The 15,398-nt window shown below is 41.8% G+C and overlaps 1 pseudogene; it reads left to right on the top strand.

Annotated features, from left to right (window-relative positions):
* Positions 1–12,929: 12,929 nt before the first annotated feature.
* On the top strand, positions 12,930–14,983 carry LOC100981922 (prohibitin 1-like; annotated as a pseudogene).
* The last annotated feature ends 415 nt before the right edge of the window (positions 14,984–15,398 follow it).

Genomic DNA, 15,398 nt, shown 5'->3' with positions numbered 1-15,398 from the left:
TCACAATAGCAGGGAGCCGTTAGCACCTGCAATGGGCTGAATCATGTTCCTCCCAGACTCACAAGTTGAAGCCCTATCCCCCAGTACCTGATAATGTGACTGTATTTGGAGATAAGGTCTCCATAGGATAATTAAATTAAAATGAGGTCATTAATGTGGGCCCTAATTCAGTATGACTGGTGTCCTTATAAGAAGAAGAAATGTGGACACAGATATGTAGAGAGGAAAGACTATGTGAGGACACAGAGAGAAGATAGAGGCCTCAGAAGAAACCAATCCTGTCAACATCTTGAGCTCAGATTTCCAGCCTCCAGGGCTGTGAGAAAATAAATTTCTATTGTTTATGCACCCAGCCTGTGATATTTTGTTATGGCAGCCCTAGTAAACGAACACATTCCCTTCTAAGCTTGAAAGTCAGAGAGAGGAATTAATGGCTCACCCCTCTCCTCCCAGCCTCTGATCTCCTGCTAAGGCTTCCCATGGGCTGAACCCAACTGAAAACCAGATAAGGGTACAATTAGGATAGGATCACAGCAAGAGCTCTGGATAAGGGCTAAGCAGATTCTTTCATTCATTCAACAAATATTCATCAAATACCTGGTGCAATTGTACCAGGAGCTATTCTGGATGCTGTGGATATAAAGATAAATAAGATAGAGTCCCTTGTCTTCAATGGTCACAGTGTGACATAGAAGGAAGATTCTGCTATGTGTTCTACTATGTAAGTGCCCCACCGTACAATGTAGATTACATGCTGATAATTGCTGTTTGAGCATGATGCTATGACTGCAAAGAGAAGGGGTTACTCACTCAGTCAGGGTGGCAGGAAGACGGCCACAGAGGAGGTACACTCTAGTTGCCCCTTGAAGGATGTGCGAGATTTTACGGAGAGATGGAGGGGAAGGTCATGCTGGGTGGAAGGACATGCAAAGACCCAGGGATGTGTAAAGCGAGGAATCCCTTTGGAAAGAGAGGCTGAAAGATAGATATAAACCCTATGTAGTTAAAATCACTTCCTAACTGTGCCACCTCACAATGCTATGCTGTCTGTGTTTGGGGCACTAATTTATACCTGTTGGCCACATGGTTCAGTGGCAAGAACAGGGTTCTAGAGTCTTGGGCTCAAGGTCCATTGCCAGCATCTGTTCACCATGTGTGGCTTAGGCAAGACACTCAACCTTTCTGAGCCTTTGTTTTCTCTCTGGTCAGTTAATCAGCCAGCATTATTTTGTGTCTTCTCTGTTCCAAGCCTCAAAGCTATAGGGATGCTTGGTGCTGCCCTTGGGAACCTATAGTGGCGGAGGAGGCAGACTCTACACTGAGCCCCTCTGTGCATATGGAGTGGCTTCCAGGGCTGGGCTCAAAGTGCTCTGGGAACACACAGGTTAACGCACTTCCTCCATACTTCCCAGGGATTTGGAGGGAGTTTGGAGAAATAACAAAACAGGAAATGCTTGTAAGCTGCTTCTATTATTGGGTGGCAGTCATGGTTGCTGACATTTAGGTGAGGGTTGTTTCGTTTAGGCATTCTCATTGCACTCCCTCATCATCCCTGCCTTTGCACCTTGGCTCACACTATGTCCACTTTATACCTCTCTGACTGTGTAAATCCTATCCATCTTCATGGTCAAGGTCCAGACCCAACTTCTCCAGGAATCTTGTCCAGAGCATCGCAGGCCATAGAAATAGCACCCTCCTCTTAACTCTGCTACATTTGCAGGCACATTAGGCATTTATGCATTAGTAAAAGACAGTTTTGTGCCATTCCAAGAGTGGTCTAAAAACTATCTGGATCAGAGAATTCTGGAGCTGGATGGGACCTTAAAAGGCCATCATCAAGCCTCTAGTTTTATTCCAAGCTAGTACACATGGCAACTAGAGTGAGCATCCTACAATACAGATTGGAGCATATGTCTCTCCTACTTTAAACAAGGTGACTCTGCAACTGATTGCCCAAATGGGGATACTTTCAAGGGTGAAAGTCAATGCTGTTATTATAATGCTTGGACAACAGGCCTAAACTAGGATGACACCAAGGGCTAAACTAGGATAGCACTAAAATTTGGGCACATAGTCCCTGTGTGACCTGCTGACCTCTCCTGTACTCCAGCCAACCTACAGTTTCCCAGCATCTGATGGACAACTAGTAGTTAACCAAATGTTCCTTGCTTGTTCTGGCCACTGTGCCTGGGACATGCTGTTCCCTCTGCCTGAAATGCCATCCTCCTCACTCCATCCATTTCATCCTTAAGTCTCAGGCTAAGGGTTGCCTCCTATGTGAAGCCTTCTGACCCCTGGGCAGAGGCATCTGCTTCCAACATATTTTGTTAGGTCTCCTAGCATGTGGCATAGTTACCTATGAGCCAGTCAGCTGCCACCACTGGACTTGGAGCCCTCAGAGGCTGTGTCTCATTATGGTTGTCTCCCCCATCACTTGTCCAGGGTCTACATCTGACCCACTGTAAACACTAAGTATTTTTTCATTAATAATAATGACAAATGAAATACAAGATTATGACACATGAGATAGTGCACCTTTGCATTTCTTCTTCTGGATTGTCACTTCTTTCTTTTCCTATTGAACTTCGGGTATGTAGGTCAGACACCCAGTGAGGGCAAACTTCTCAAGCATATCACATCGTGAAGACTAAGGCTTATTCCAGGGAAGCTGCTATGGCTCCAGCATTTCCTGGAGCTTCAGAACCCAAGGCATGTGTCTCCTAGAGGGGCAAATATTCACCTTGTAAGTCTACATACATTGTGTAAAACTAGTCAAAACTCTTTCAGAACCAGGTGAAGAGGATGAGTGATGGAAACAGGGACTGGCTCATAATGGGTGCTCTAGTCCATGTTTGTTAAATAAACCAGAGCAAGAAGACATGGAGGGAAGGAAAAAAGGAAGAAAAAACAAGATGAATTTTCTTATTTGGCTCTTAGACTAAACTTAAATGTCACTTTACAAAAAGGGAGTTGGCAGAGAAATAGACAGAATCATAAGAGAAGGAAAAGGAACCAGCTTTTGTTGGGTGTTTATAATGTGTTTAATGGACCAGGCATTTTGTTTATGTGATCTTACTTTAATTTAAATGTGATACCACCCCACCAGAGCAGATATTATCATCTGAGTTCTATAGATGAGAAAATTTGAGCGCAGAGAAGTTAAACAGTTTCCCAAGGCCTTATAGGTTTAAACTGTGGGTCTAATGAAATCAAAACTAGACTTAAACCCTTAAACCGGAGTCTCTGTGACTTCACCTCCCCTGATTTCCCCACATGAGTGAGATGTCTGGAGTCTCCCAAAGGGACTTCTTACAAGAGTCACACCCATTTGGATCCATGTATTCTGAGTGATTTTGTTTTTAGAAATCAGTCTCATTGCTTCATAATCACAGTTTATAGGTACCATGAGGACAAGTGCTGTGCCTTATTGATCCTAGTATCCCAAGACACTATCACAGTGCCTTTCCCCACCAGGAATGCTCAGACCATATTTACTGAAGGCCTTAAGTCAGATTCTCTGGCTTTATATAGTTGATCCACCCCAACATGCTCAATTCTCTGAGTCTTCTGATTTCTTCCTCCCTTCTCGCCCCTGGCTTGTCTACTTCAGTTAGTGTGGGCCCCTAGCATGGCCTCCTGAAAGATCCCCACACCCAATCTAGTGGCATATTGAGACTGTCTCTCAAGGTCCTTACCATGTGTTAAATCCTGTGTAACACTACCGAGTGCTCCCATATCAATAAATTCTCCATTATTCGACTGTCTATACCATCACCACCACCCCCCGCCCCTGCCCACCACCCCCATGTCACCCATCTTGGATCCTCAGGATCCAGTTCTAGACACACACTCCTGGCACCTGCCGGTGCAGGTTGACTAGGCCCTACAGCTCCTTCAGGGTCTAGTTCCTTTCCTGGAAGCCCAGCAAGTCCCTGGCAGAATTATGTTGTGACTCGATCCTCATTTTTGGTCTGTTGGCCTGGAAGGGGAGCAGAAGTGTTCTACCTTGCCAGGCAGAGTCCTCTCTGTCATCTTCAACCAAGGAGGAAGAGTTAGCCCATAATTGGGAAGACTGAGCCACTTCTGCAGCCCAGGAGGTACAAGCAGAGCTGGAATGTCAACATTCTCAGGTTCTCAAGGGCTTCAACCCAGATATTCTTAGCCCACATCTAAGGGTCCCACACCTCCTGACCAGAGCCCTGGCCTTCGTCTGTCAGGATGGTAAATTAGATTTCATTGAAACTCTGCTACCCTTGTAATTAAGTCATGGCCTGATTCTCAGCTTTTCCTGCCCTCCAACTGCAGGAGATAAGAATATGCTGTCAAGGAGGCCCTCTGACTTTCACACTTTGTCTTAAATTGGTGAATAATCACTTCAAGCCTGCACGACTTTCTCCAATACACTGATAGCACTCAGCAGCAGCATCTCATTCCACCATCTTAATAATTGTGCTTTCCTCCATAGCTCTTGAATATCTGATATATTACACCTGTGGGTGCCTTTCCTTTTACTATAACCCCATCTCAGCTCCCTAAAAGTGAAAATTCTCCCATTTGTCAGGCTATAGCATGCCAGGTTCTATCAGTACTCTCCCTGCTCCAGAGATGGGATTTTAGTTGCCAGCCAGACAGCAGGTGATTCAGCTCCAAAATCCCAGTGTAGAGCCACTCTTGGTACCAACTGTCTTAGGTTGAGGTTCAGTGCCTTGGGAAACAGACTCTAAGGCAGATATTTGCATGCAGGAAGTTTACTGGTGAGTGCTTCCGGAAACACCAGCCATGAGGGAGTAAGCAAAGTAGGATTAGGTGGAGGGAGAAGTTGAGCTGGGATGCAGCAGTCAGAGGCTCTGCAGTTTGGATGGCGCTTCTGAATTGTCACAAATTGAGGCCAGGTGACCAGGTTCTTGTACCTTTGACATCAATCCATGATGGATATGGACTGCCAATAGAAACCAGGCATAGCTTTGCTTGGGGGAGTACCATTCAACCAAGAGTAAATCTTGAACAAGAAGAACTGTGAGCTGTCAGTTACCAACACTATTGGCAATTAGGGGAATGATCTTAGTTGGGCATCTGGGCAGTACTCTACAGCATTCTCTACACTGGATGAATAGATGGATGAATGAATGAATAATGAATGAATGAATGTTCTGCTTGTCTTCCTAACTACTTTGGAAATCCTGAGAAAAGGACTTTGATATTCTGTGGCCTTTTTAGACCCAGCAGTGCTGGTTGCCCAGTTATTATAATTGTTGCTTTAGCCTTAGAAAGAACCTTTGAAAATGCCGCTGTAATTCAATTTACTTATTTTCCAGATTAAAAAAAAATCAAGGTCTAAAATGATTAAATAATTTGCCTAAAGCTCCACAGTAAGTTTGTGATTCAGCCTAGACTTCATAAGTATTTTATCAGCCTCAGAAACAGAGGTTTAAGCACATGAGGATTTCCTCTATTGTACAAAAGAAGTCCGAAGTCCCAGCGTTGGTTGAAGGCTCTATGGTTATCAGGGACACCCCCATTCTATCACATGGCTTCCATCCTCAAAGTCACCTCAAGGTCCAACATGGCTTCAGAGATCCATGAAACACATCTGGTTTTAGCTTAGCAGCAGGAGAAATCAGGAGAAAGCAAAAGGACACTTTACTATTCCTTTCGAGGAGCCTTCCCTGAAGCCCCACTAGCCCCTTCTGACTACACCACCCTTGAGCAGAACTTTGTCCTGTGACTTCTTCACCTGTAAGGAGAGCTAGGAAATGTAGCTTTATTCTAGATGACAATTTGCCCAGTAAAGAATAGGAGTTCCGTATTGCAACACAAAGGGGAAAACAAGTATTTGGTAGGTAATTTACAGTCTCTAACATATTGGTTATTGGGCTGTTACAGAAAAGCATACATTTCGGAATCATACCTGGATCGGTCTCCTCCTACATGTAAGACTAGCTTAAAGTTATTTAACCTCTAGACTTTTAGTTTCTACATGTGTGAAACAGACAACAATCCTTATCCTCACAGATGTATTGTGCACTAATGTGTGGAAAGCACCTAGCACAGTGTCAAGTATTTGGATTGGTAGAATGTCTATCCCTCCTACTCCCACATTATTGAATAACTTGGTTAAAACTTAATGGCATTACACCCCATTGTCCTGTTCAAATAAACCTGAAGAACAGTTACTATTTTGTTCTTGGAGCATAGTGTGATTGAGACACATGTCCAAGCTTTCCACCCATTTGCTGGGTATAGTTTAAGGGGGAAGAATAGAAAAGTCTGTTTCGATACTTTCCACTGACTTTTCCTTGCATTCAGGTGGAGGCAGACAGACATAAAACAAAAACCATTCCCAGAGAATTTTTGAAATAAAAGCCTTTCTTCTCTATTTTATCCCATTCAGGAGACCAGATCTGAGTTCACTTGCTGGGCAGATCCTCCCCATGCAACACAGCCACTGCCTCCTCTACGCAGACCTCCCTGCTCCTTTGGGTGGCTCAGCCCCTCAGAGAGTTTATAGTTACATTAATGAGTTAGACCCTGTGCAAGAAGCTGGGGATATAGACATGTGGAAGTAAAGGTTTCTGCTTTTGAACAGCCCCAGTCTAGTGAGAGAGACCAATATGTGAAGAGATAATATCACTTACTTTAATTGGATGCTCTATAAAAGGACATAGGGGGTACAGAGAAGCTCCTAACCCAACTTGGAGCAGGAAGTTCATTGAGGACTTCTCAGAGGTGGTTATGTTTAAGTTGCATCTTAAAGGATGAAGAAGAGGGCAAAGCAGGGAGAGAGTATCCAAGAAGAGAGAACAGCAAGGACAAAAGCTTTGTAGAATGACACAGGAGTGTGTTAGAAACTGCAAATTGTTTCGTAATAGTTAGATTATAAATGAGGACATAGGGAGACTTCATTATTGGAAGGGTCATTGGGTCTGACATTTGAAGTACCAATGCTTTGCCCCCAAGCCACCTCTCTTCATGAACTCTGGAAAGCAGTGACCTCCGACATCAGTGTCGGTATTCAAGCAGTGGCAAATGGCAGGGGATACAGCATAGTAAAGCTGCTGTAATCATTCTGTAATTGATCATTGCTAGAGTCACTTTTAGTTTTAGGATTCTGTGATTCAGGATGCTGCCAGAGCACTTTTTTGTAGATGTGTCATCTGAAAACATCTGGCCTTGAGTTTCTTTGTGTTCTCTTGGCAGTTCCTAATTTTCTTTAAATAGAAAATACACAAGAAAATAGATGAGCAATTTTGAACACCTACATTGTAATAAACAGTTACTTTCACATGCCAGCTTCTGTAAGCCTCACAGGTAATTGTGATAAAAATGACTAGCCTACATCTTAACAGATAATGAAACTGGCCCAGAGAGGTTAAGTGACATGCCTAATGTTACACAGCTGGTGAGTAATGGCATGGGGAGTTAAACCTAAGAGCACCTGACTCCAAGTCTCTGCAAACTTAAGATGCACCATCTTGGCTGGGCGCGGTGGCTCACGCCTGTAATCCCAGCACTTTGGGAGGGCAAGGAGGGCGGATCACGAGGTCAGGAGATGGAGACCATCCTGGCTAACATGGTGAAACCCCGTCTCCACTAAAAATACAAAACAAAAAACAAAAAAAAAAACATTAGCCGGGCGTGGTGGCAGGTGCCTGTAGTCCCAGCTACACGGGAGGCTGAGGCAGGAGAATGGCGTGAACCCGGGAGGCAGAGCTTGCAGTGAGCCGAGATGGCACCACTGCACTCCAGCCTGGGTGACAGAGCGAGACTCTGTCTCAAAAAAAAAAAAAAAAAAAAAAAAGGCACCATCTTAAATGTCCATCCTGGGTAAGACGGAACTTCGTTTTACTCCTCTCCTTCCCTCCTTTCTTCAGTTTTAAATCATTGCTCTTTAGGAAATTTTTCCTGCACTCTCACCTTGAAATTGAGACAGTAACTGAGAATTCCAAAAGAGACAGCCTGAACATGCTGAGGTTCAGTTTTCCCTAGGAGACTGGGGATTTATTTCATAATTCACTCTTTTGTTAGCAAATTCTTGCCACAGATGGTTTTTAATGTCTCAGTATCATAGAAGGTTGGACTTCAGTCTACTGTAAACCAACCCTCATTTTTGTACATGTGAGGACATCAAGGCTCAAAGTGGAGCAGAGTGTTACACATGGTCACTCAGAGAGTGAGCAGAATTTAATGTAATTTCATGAGAATGTTGCTTTTGGATTTATTGTCTCCCTTTTTCTAGTGGATTTTTGGCTCCAGGAAAAGATGCAATAAGCGAGGCATGAGCCTAGACATGCAGACTTTTGGCAGGAGTTGTTGTGCTAGTTCAGAAACTGGTATAAAAACTTTAAAGGGGGTGGGAGAAGATCATCAGGTTTCTGCTGACTTGGGATCATCAGAAAGTCAACTCTTCTCAGCATGAAGCACTGTACCGAAGGAATGTGTAGGACCATGTGGGTATTGCAGAGAATTTTATGTCTCCAGGAGGAAAAGAAGCTTACAGACCATTAAGTACAATTTTCCAATTTTGCAAATGAGCAAACTGAGGCTCAGAGAGGTGAGGTGACTTTTACATAGTCATAAAGCTAGGGAGAGGCAGAGCCAGGATTCAAATCCAGTCCTTATGAGCCAGAAAGGCTCTGCATCAGTCACTAGAGCACCAAACACTTGGGTTCAGTCTCTGGTTCTGCTGCTTTCAAGCTTTGTGTCTTTAGTAAGTTGCTTAACATCTCTGAACATCAGCCACCTTGTCAATAAAATGAGGTCAGTGGTCTATACTCAGAGTGTTGCTGTGAGAATTAAATATTACTATTACATAGGTGGAAGTGTCTGGTACATAGCAGCTATTCATTCTGTGCCAGAGCCTCCCACCCCACCCTGAAGCCTTGGAAATATTCCTTTGAGGCAAGGGAGATAGTGAGTTGTCACCGGTTATTTTAAATATAAAGGTGTCAGTTAGGAAGTCAGTGTGTGAAAATGCCTGGTGTTCTGAAGAAGAAAGAAGCAGCACAGTGTTTCTGGAGCATAGGTGTGAGCAGGAGTCCATGGGGCTGGAGGAACCAGCAATGGGCAGAGCCTGGTGGAGTGTTTTGTTGTTGTTTGCCATGTGAAGTAGCTTACACTTGGTCCTCTATGTGAAGGAAAACACAAAAGGTCTTAACCCAGAAGAATACCTGGATTTGCATGTTTTAAAGGGCCCCATAGAGACTGTGTGTCTAGGTGAGAGCGGATATCAGGGAGCTATTAAGAAACTATTATAATTGTCCAGGAGAGAGGCAGTAGGGCCTGAACTGGGGCAGAAGCAGTTAATGTGGCCTAGATGGCAGAGACAGGGTTTGGAAATCTAGATCAATAGGGTTTGGAAACTAACTTAATGTAGAGGGTAAGAAAGAAGAAAGTATTTACAATGATTCCCTCTTCTGGCATTAAAACATAAAAACTTCCACAGACCAAAGTTACGATAAACAAAGTGAGAAAGACAAGAGACAAATGGGGAAAAGTATTTGCTACGTATATGAAAGATAATAGACTATATACAAGTATTAACTAAGAATATCAATAAGAAAAAGATTTTTAAAAGTCTAACAGAAAAGAACTGATATAAACAAATAAATCCAGAAGAAGAAATATAAATGGGCAGTAAACTTTGGAAAAGAAGCCCAATATCACTAGTAATCAGAAAAATAAAACACTGAGGTGTCACTTCATACATATTGTCACATACTGAAAAATCTAATGATACCAACAGTTGATGAGCACAGGAAACAGTGAAAAGACTCAGACATTGCTGGTGTAAGTCTAAATTGTTACATCATCACTTTGGAGAACATTTGGGCATTATTCAGTAAATTTGATGATAGGTATACTCTGTATCTCAGCAATTTCACATTTAAGTATATATTGTGGATAAGCTCTGCATATATTCACAGAGAATATGCAGACAAAACCCAAGAGCGTATCAATGGAGAAATGCATTGTAGTATATTCATCTCATGTAAGACTTATAACAGTTAAAAATAACTGAGCTGGGACATTCTGGTTTTAGCTAGTGAGCACACTCTAATCTGTCTCTCTTACTACTGACAACTAAAAAGCCTGGAGAGAATACATAAGGAATTATCTGAGGACTCTGACAAGTAAACAATAACAGGTGGGTTGGGAAGGGAAATAAAAACTAAAAGCACAACTGATACAGGGGTGTAATTAGTCAGCATTCTCAAGAGAAAACCAATAGGATGTATATATATATATATTTTTCTTTATGTGTGTATATATATATACACACACATAAAGATATATGTACATATATACACACATACAGATGTATCTATAGATATATATCTGTCTATAGATATAGATATATATCTATATATCAAGAGAGATTTATTGTAAGAAATTGGATCATGTGATTATAGAAGCTGAAAGGCCTCAAGATCTTCAGTCAGTGAACTGGAGGCCTAGGACAGATGGTGGTATAGTTCCATTCTGAATCTGAAGGTCTGAGAACCAGGAGAGCCACTGGTGTAGAACCAGTCCACAAGCTGGTAGCCTCAAGACCTAGGAAGAGCTGATGCTTCAAGTTTGAAGGAAGGAAAAAAACAATGTCCCAGCTCGAAGTCAGTCAGGCAGGATGAGCTCCCTCTTATTCATGGGAAGGTCAGTCTTTTTGTTCTATTCAGGCCTTCAACTGATTGGATGATACCCATACACACTGGGGAGGGCCATCTGCTTACTCAGTCTGTCAATCTAAATATTAATCTCATTCACAAAAAACCTTGTAGACACACCCAAAATAATGTTTGATCAAATGTTTGGGTACCCCAATGCCCAGTCAAGTTGATACATAAAATCAACCATCACTGGGGGGTTAAGTGTCCTGAGGTTTTCTCCTGCTGCTATATCTCCTAGCTTAAACGCTAGGGCAGCCTGGATCTCTGAAGTGTGCAGTAAACATGGACAGAAAAACATCAAGGTGAACTCTCTCTTTCTGGCTGGAAGACTGGGAAGGCGGGCCCTTCAGGACAAAGACTGTAGGAGTACTCTCATTTTACTTTTTTTATTCTCCTAGCTTGGTGCCAAAGCCAGACTTAGTCATGAACTATACTCCTGCAGCAGTGGTGGCAACAGTGGTTCTTAGGCAATAAAAAGTGTAAGAGAAAATTCTTCCCGCTGACCAAAGGAACTGGGAAAATAGACCCCTGTAGTCTAAAGACTGTGAAGCAGTCTCCATTATTTTGTTCCTCCTTTTTCTAACTGCTTCATTCTCAAAGTGGACACAGTTGTGAAAAATGTCTGACAGCACAGGAGGCTAAAACCCTGGCTTTCTATCCAGCACAACAGGAAAATGTGACCCTGCATAAGGAAGAGTGGGGAAATCATAGAGAAGAGGGAGATGGAAAAAGAGATCTCTTAAATCTGGGTATGAAATCCTGGGCTCACTCACAGGATTCACGTACAAGGAACTGACCCACAACAGTATAATGAAGGCTTTGAGTCTGAACTACAATGTGGACCGTTTCCTAGGCCCCAGACCAGCCCCTGGATAGTGTCCACATGGGGCAGACCCTAATAGCACTGCAAAGGCTTTGAAAATGAAGCTAGCATTAGAACCTCATCCCACAAAAAGTAAGTTGGGAGTTGGGGTATGAGCCTAACTCTTTTAATTGCTTTAGAAAAAAATCAACATTCTTCAGAGAATTTTTTTTTTTTTTTTGAGACAGAGTCTCAGTGCAACACCCACACTGGAGTGCAATGGAATGATCACAGCTCACTCCAGCCTCAACTTTCCTAGGCTCAGGTACTTCTCCCATCTCAGCCTCCCAAGTAGCTGGGACAGCAGGTGCACACCACCATGCTTGATTAATTTTTTGTATTTTTTGTAGAGACAGGGTTTTGCCATGTTTCCCAGGCTAGACTCAAACTCCTGGGCTCAAGTGACCTACCCATCTTGGCCTCCCAAAGTGCTGAGATTACAGGCAAACCACCACACCCAGCCTTTTCAAAGAATCTTAACAGGACCTAGAGAATTATACATAATTCAAATGTCTAAGATACAATTCAAAATTAATCAATACACAAAGAACAAAAAAAAAAAAAACAAGAAAATCTCACCAACTCTCAAAGAAAAAAGACAATCAACCAATCAACAGACACCAACACCAAATTGACCAAGGTGCCGATGGTGGAATAAACAAAGACTCTAAGAAACTGTTATACACACACACATACACACCTCCTCCACACACACAAATATAATTAAGCTCCATGAAGTGGGAGAGAACATTAGTGAATATGGAAACAAATGAAAAGATGGACACTTTCAGCAAAGAAAATAGAAGCTATTGAAAAAAAATGAAAATTTTATAATGAAAAATACAATGATAGAAATAAAATAATTCGCTGAAGGAGATCAGTAACATAATGGAGATAGAGTCAGTGAACTTGAAGATGAAGAATTAGGCTGGCTATCTTTTCCTGTAAAGGAACAGATAGTAAATATTTTAGAATTGAATGACCATAAACTATGTCATAACTCCTCAGCTCTACAATTATAGCATGAAAACAGCCATAGATCATATGTAAATTAATGGAAATAGCTGTTTCAATAAATCTTTATTTAATGAACAGGCAAGCTAGATTTGTCCTGTGAACCATGGTTTTCTGACCACTGAGATAGATCAATAGAAGCTATCTAATCTGAAAAATACAGAAAAGTAACTGAAAAACAATAAGCAGTCTCAGGGACAAGTGGCCTGATATCACAAGATGTAACATTCATGTCATCAGAGTGAAATGACAGAATGATAGAAAAGAGAAGTAAGAGATTAGTATTAGAAAAATATTTGAAGAAATCACGGCTAAAACTTCTCAGATTCGGGGGAATTCATGTGGAGGTCAAAGTGGAAACAGGTGTGAGAGGTCCAGCAGAAGAAAACATGGCTGCCAAAGTGTTTGAGTCCATAGGCAAGTTTGGCCTGGTCTAAGCTGTTGCAGGAGGCGTGGTGAACTCTGCCTTATATAATGTGGATGCTGGGCACAGAGCTGTCATCCTTGACCGATTCCGTGGAGTACAGGAAATCGTGGTAGGCGAAGGGACTCACTTTCTCATCCTATGGGTACAGAAACCAATTATCTTTGACTGCCATTCTTGACCACGTAATGTGTCAGTCATCACTGGTAGCAAAGATTTACAGAATGTCAACATCACACTGCACATCCCCTTCCAGCCCATCGCTAGCCAGCTTCCTCGCATCTTCACCAGCATCGGAGAGGACTATGATGAGCGTGTGCTGCCATCTATCACAACTGAAATACTCAAGTCAGTGGTGGTTTGCTTTGATGCTGGAGAACTAATCACCCAGAGAGAGCTGGTCTCCAGGCAGGTGAGCGACAACCTTACGGAGTGAGCAGCCACCTTTAGGCTCATCCTGGACGACGTGTCCTTGACATATCTGACCTTCAGGAAGGAGTTCACAGAAGCAGTGGGAGCCAAACAGGTGGCTCAGCAGGAAGCAGAAAGGGCCAGATTTGTGATGGAAAAGGCTAAGCAGCAGAAAAAGGCAGCCATCATCTCTGCTGAGGGTGACTCCAAGGCAGCTGAGCTGATTGCCAACTCACTGGCCACTGCAGGGGACGGCCTGATCGAGCTGCGCAAGCTGTAAGCTGCGGAGGACATCGCCTACCAGCTCTCACGCTCTCAGAACATCACCTACCTGCCAGCGGGGCAGTCCGTGCTCCTCCAGCTGCCCCAGTGAGGGCCCACCTTGCCTGCACCTCCACGGGCTGACTGGACCACAGCCCTGATGATATTTAACATCGACTTCCTTCTGCCCCCACCCCAGAAATCACTGTGAAATTTCATGATTGGCTTAAAGTGACGGAATTAAAGGTAAAATCACTTCAGATCTCAAAAAAAAGAAAAATTCTCAGATTTGATGAAAGTCATAGATTTACAGTTTTAAAAAGCTCAAGAAACCCCAAACAAGACAAATTCAAAGTAAAATACACCAAGACACATGATGAAACTGAATACAATGAAAAACATCTTGAAAGAAACCAGAAAACATTGGGGAACAATGATCGCATATTTCTCATCAGAAACCGTGGAGACCAGAAAACAGTGAAACAACATTTTTAAAGGCCTATGAGAAAAGAGCTGCAAACCCAGAATTCTATATCTAGTGAAAATATCCTTCAGGAGCGAAGACAAAATTAAGATATTCTCAGATAAAGGAAAATCAGCAAAATGTGTTACTAGTAGACCTGCTCTAAAATAAATGCTAAAGGAAGTTCTTCAGGTGGAGAGGAAATGATAAAACAACAAAAATACTTGGACTTTAGGAATGAAGAAAGTATAAGATAAAAAGAGAAAAGATATAATTTACCAATATTTGGAACAAAAAAGAGGCTATCACCACAGAACTCACAGATTTTAAAGGATAATTGATATACTATAAATAACTCATAAATTTGACAGCTTAGATAAAATGGTCCATTTTCGTAAAATACACAAACTACCAAAACTCACTAGTGAAGAAATATATGACCTATGTAGTCCTATATTTACTAAAGAAATTGAGATTATAGTTAAAGACCTTCCAATGAAGGAAAGTTTGGGTCCAAGTGGTTTTACTGGTGAATTGCACCAAACATTAAAAAAAAGTTAATTGTATATAAGCTTTCAAAAAATAGGGAAAAGGAACATTCTCAACTCCTTTTATGTGGCCAGCATTATCCTGATACCCAAACCAGACACAGCACAATAATATAAAATAAAATTAAACAAAATATTAGCAAATCAAATCCAGTAGCATATGAAAAGGATAATAGCTCACAACCAAGTGGGATTAATATGAAGAATGCTAGGTGATTCATCATCGAAAAAAATCAAAGACTGTAATCCACCCTATTAACAGACTAAAGAAAAACTACATGATAATAGATGCAGAAAAAGCAATATCTATCTATGGCAGTCTCAGCAAACTAGGAATAGTAGGGATCTTCCTTAACATGGTAAATGGCAACTACAAAAATAGAGTACATAATTCTACATGAATAAATCCCAAAGATAAAATGTTGACCAAGAAAGAAAATTGCTGATATTTATAGTATGATATCATTTATATAAAGTTTTGCTATATGCAAAATTATTACAATTGCTTATGGATAAAGTATAAATGTTTGCAAGGGAATAGCAAACATTAAAATCAGAATAGTGGCCACATCTGGGGAGTGACAGAAGGGAATAGGATTGGAGATTGACACACAAGGAGCCACAGCTTTACTGTAATGTTCGAACTCTTCTTAAAAAATCTGAATCAAATATGACAAAATGATAAGATTTGAAGAGCAAAATGAAAGAGACATGACCATTCATTACATTGTCTGTATTTTTCTGCATAGTG

Source organism: Pan paniscus, chromosome 1 (genome assembly GCF_029289425.2).
Source record: "Pan paniscus chromosome 1, NHGRI_mPanPan1-v2.0_pri, whole genome shotgun sequence".
NCBI classification, from domain to species: Eukaryota; Metazoa; Chordata; class Mammalia; order Primates; family Hominidae; genus Pan; species Pan paniscus.
The sequence above is the reverse complement of the archived record's forward strand: the minus strand, read 5'-3'. Positions and strand labels throughout refer to the sequence as shown.